This window comes from Alosa pseudoharengus, unplaced genomic scaffold, assembly GCF_046254945.1.
Source record: "Alosa pseudoharengus isolate Yale_2024_CS ecotype anadromous, Long Island Sound unplaced genomic scaffold, YU_APseudo_1.1 YU_APseudo_1.1_scf_9, whole genome shotgun sequence".
Classification (NCBI taxonomy): Eukaryota; Metazoa; Chordata; class Actinopteri; order Clupeiformes; family Clupeidae; genus Alosa; species Alosa pseudoharengus.
This window is the reverse complement of record NW_027468881.1, coordinates 20676450-20680893: the sequence shown is the minus strand read 5'-3', so window position 1 is coordinate 20680893 and position 4444 is coordinate 20676450. Positions and strand designations below refer to the sequence as shown.

The 4444-nt window shown below is 46.7% G+C and overlaps 1 protein-coding gene across 1 annotated transcript in view; it reads left to right on the top strand.

Annotated features, from left to right (window-relative positions):
* Window positions 1-1606: 1606 nt before the first annotated feature.
* Window positions 1607-4444, top strand: part of myt1b (myelin transcription factor 1b) — a 24343-nt gene continuing 21505 nt past the window's right edge. Inside the window, exon 1 of the mRNA XM_076276877.1 lies at window positions 1607-1696. The gene's annotated coding sequence lies outside the window, so the exon portion shown is untranslated. The remainder of the gene's footprint in view (window positions 1697-4444) is intronic.

Genomic DNA, 4444 nt, shown 5'->3' with positions numbered 1-4444 from the left:
TTTTTCACGAATATTAGGAGAGCGTACGGTTTCAAACTCGATGGGCAGAGAGGCGGGCAACGTGTAGAGAAAACTCTACTGATCAACCTCTGCTCCCTGCGTGGCGCATGAGAGATCCCTGGGATGACAAACTCCCCCGTGGGCTCTGATAAATGTAATGATAGTTTTAATATTGCGCCCAAGAGTGTTGAGGATTGAGCCGAGGAGGGATTTTGAGGGATTTTTTTTTTCATCAGGTTTTATCAGGACTCTCTTTTATCACTTTAACTTGCATGTCTGTCAGGCAGCACGAGAGTGGGGGATGGTGAGGATCAGCTATTACCCAGATGAAAAAAGCAAGGGGGGGAGAAAGAGGCTTGATTTATGGATGATTCATTATTTACTGACCGCTCTCCCCTCCTCCAGTCCACCCACCTCTCTCCTCCCCATCTTCCCCATGCTCTCCTAACTACTAAAAGCTCAATAAAAATGCGCAAATTTGATTGATTCTAATAGCGGACTGACAGAGAATCCAGCTGGTGCACTTTGCATGTTTTTCCATGTATGTGTGTGTGCATGTGTGTATGTGCACAAGCATTGATGTGTGTGTATGTGTGTGTGTGTAAGAGAGAGAGAGAGAGAGTGTGTGTGTGTGTGTGGTGTGTCCAGGTACATACCTCTATTTTTGAGGTTATGTGCCAAATAGTTAAATATGTATGATTGTGTGTTTCCTTTTCCATGATTATGTGTCTATGTGGGTGGGTGGATGTGATACGTGTATTTGTGTTGTGTTGTGTGTATGTGTGCCCCCCCCCCCCATTCACGCGCACCCCATCTTCTCCTCTAGTTAATAAGAGTGCTTAGAGTGTATGTTCAGGGCCCAACCCCCTACTCCCCCCTACTCCCGCCCCTCCTCCTCCTCCTCCTCCTCCTCCTCCTCCTCCACACACTTCCTCTCTGGGCCCCGACCTCGCGACTGAGTCCTTTGTGATTCTTCTCAATGAGCCATCCCATTACGGATTCCATTTGAAATGTGATTGTTTGTTGGTTTACTATGATTAGATTGTTTGTTGTATGATTCTTGTTTTGGGTTGTAATGGGTGTTTTGTGTGATGATAAAATCGGTCTTAACGGCGTTTGATTTTTCTTTTTTCCCCCACTGTATTCTGAGTTGGTCTCTATCTTTCTCTGCTGGCTTGCCCTTCTCTGTCTCTTTGGCTTTTGCCTCTTTGCTGATGTTGATGTTTTGAAATGACATGTTATTTTCTGTAGAGGTGGACAGGATGAGTTTGCCTTGTTGGGTCTTCTACTGCTGATTCTGGCATTTACAGCAAGAACTGACTTGACTTCTCGTCCCCTCTCTACCACTCTCTCATTCCCTCTCTCTCACTCTATCTCTCCCTCTCTTTCACTCTGCTGATGCTGATGTTTAAAGTTTAGTGCTTTTTTTTTCTCTCTCATCCCGCCTGCTGCCCGGACGGTGCATTTCGGGGGCAGGCAGGCGAGCTGAGAAAAGATAGCGTGTAAGAGAGAGAGAGAGAGAGAGAAAGAGAGACTCTGCTGAGAGTGTTGTTGGCACGCTGATGGATTATTTCTTTATTTCGCTTCTCCGGCAGAGAATGAGTTTCGGGGTGAGCTGGTGAATCAGCGGTGGACGCGAGGCGAGAGGATCAGCCGCTGCGGACCCACACTCCGACTAAAGAGCCCGCCAATCAACGTGAGTGACACACACATAAACACACACACACAGTGGATGTCAGAGTGCATGTGTTTGTTTTTTTGTATGTGTAGCAGTGTTTGTGAGGCTGTGTGTGTGTGTGTGTGTGTGTGTGTGTGTGTGTGTGTGTGTGTGTGTGTGTGTGTGTTTGCATCAGAGGCCACAGTTCACTTTGGCTCTGTTGATTTATCTTTAGGGTTGGAAGGGGATGGGCGCTGGGTGATGTCCATGCAGAGGGCCAAGGGGTTTGAGAGTGCCTGAAATATGCTCTGTATTGGCAGCAAAGCGACGGGTGATGGAGAGGGGGGGGGGGGGGGGCATCAAATTTCTGCCTCCGATGCACTTCAGCCTCCTTCTCTTCTTCGGCAGAGAGGGTGGATATGGCCAGACAGCCGGCTCTTTTCTTTTGAAACGAACAAAAAGTGAGGGAGTGGGGGTAGTGTTTGGGTGGGGGTAGTCCCCTTCCCTCTTCCCTTATCAACTCAGTTCTATTTAGGTTTGGCTTTCTCTCAAATTTCATTATGGTGTCTTAAAAAAAAAAAAAAATCAAGATGTTTTGTGGAGGGTATGTCCTTGAGGTGCTTTTTACTTTTTCTCTGCTTTCATCCCCCCATAAAAGGAACACTCTCTTCATTTTCTCCCTTTTTCTCTCCCAGCCTCTCCATCACCCACATCCTCTCGGTGCCCTCCTCTCTCTCTGGCACTCGTTCTTAGGTGTGCGTTTTGTCTTCTGAATGACTGTCTTTTTTTTGTCTTTTTTTAAATGGCCGCTCTCCCATTCACCTCTCTTTGTTAATAACAAGTAAAAGGATGTCTATTTTATTCCTTCAGTAGAGTTTTAAGTGAGGAAAATGCATAAAGTGTGCCAGATATTGTAGAGAAAAAGCAGAGACACAGAATTCAAAAGCTGAATAATAAAACAACCTAAAGACAGCGATCAACAGATAAAATAAGGACAGTCAGAAAGAGAAGGAAAAAGACAGGAAATGAAGTAGGATGGAAAAATACAGGAGAGAGAAAAAGAAAGAAAATAAAAAGCTAGAGAGAGAGAGACAGAGATTAGAGGAGCGTGAGTGCATCAAGGTGAAAGTGATACACAGAAGGATGGTGTGCCCTGTAGGCCCTCTACCAGTAAAAGTGTTTTTTTTTTCCCGCTCCTCTCTGATGGCATGAGCTCATCCAAGGCCATGGATTTATTGATTTGGTTCGGTGTCTTTCAAGCTTTTCTGCCAAAGTGTGGCAGGTATTCCTTTCCGAGAGAAGATGCCATACACTGACTCTAGTAGTGCCTTTCTTCCTTTGAGTGAATGCATTTTGTGTGTGTGTGTGTGTGTGTGTGTGTGTGTGTGTGTGTGTGTGCGTGTGCGTGTGCGTGCACGTGTGTATGTGCACGTGTGTGTGTCTGTGTGTGTCTATGTGTGTGTGTGTGTGTGTGTGTGTGTGTGCGTGACATTTACATTCATGGTGTGAGGTCTAAAGATAGACACACAGTCCAGTAACCTGTTCCTCCGCGGCACGAAACAAACATATGTACCAAACACACACACGCACAATGGGTGCACACGGACGACACGATTAGAGCAGGCCCCACCCTCTGATGGATGGGCTACAGATTGCCTTGGCGACAGTATCGTACTCCCTTAATTGGCCAAGGCTGTCCGCAGGTAATTTTGGAGACGCCAGTCTCGCTGTCAGTCGGGGCCCGTTGCCGTGGTGAGCTGCGGTGCCCAGCATGACGCTCCAGGATCCCTCTCCTCTTGTAAACGTGCAAACGAATAAAAGGCTCATTTATTCACACCAGGGGAAGAGGGGTGACCTTCTTTGTGAAGTCATTGCCCCCAGCCAGCAATTTCCATATAGCTGTCAGAATGTAGCGCGGCACCGGGCCTGCCCGCCTGCCTGCCAGTATGGCATGCAGAGAGGGACACAATTAATAATGTACAATACAGCCTGCAGGGAGAGCGTGGACTACCCTCAACACCCCTGCTCACACTGCTGCGATCTCCTCCCTTTCCACCTCTGCCTTTCCTTCTACCCTGAGTTTTCCCTTCTATCTCTTTTTTATCACCCTTCTGCGCCCCCCTACTTCATCTCTCTTTTACTTTATCATCTTTCACCCCCCCCCCCTTCTCTCTATATCTCTCTCTCTATCTATCTATCTATCTCTCTCTCTATCTCGCTGTCTCTCTTTTGGTATCCCCCAATGATTCCTTATGTACATTTCACATGCACAGAGCGTGATTAAAAACACAAGCAGCCAAAGGAGAGCAGTGAACATACATTAAAAGGCCTTTGAATGCGCCTGTGTGAAAATCAGGTGAATGGTCAGGTTCATTCCTGGCAGAATCAGTCAGAGTGACTTTGTGTTCATACAAATTTAATGAGCTGGAATCCGAAGAAGGGGGGGAAATGAGATGAAGAAAGGAGGGAAAGAATCTGAACTGTGATGCGCTTACCTATTTGAGAGAGAGAGAGAGAGAAAGACAAGAGAAGAGAGAGAGGTGCGTAGCCATGGTTACGCAAACATGAAAGCAAATAGGGGCTCTTTTTTACATCCCTTTTTGATTCACATTGCCTATCAATACCAAAAAGAAATAAATGAATGCGGGGAGCATAAAAAGGGTGATGGCACAAGAGACAGGGGGGGGGGGGGGGGGGTAACAAACACTCTCATCAGGCTCAGATCTCTCTACAGAGAGAGGGGAAAAAAGCTCCCACCATTCATGGTGACTTTTGGAGTATAGAAAC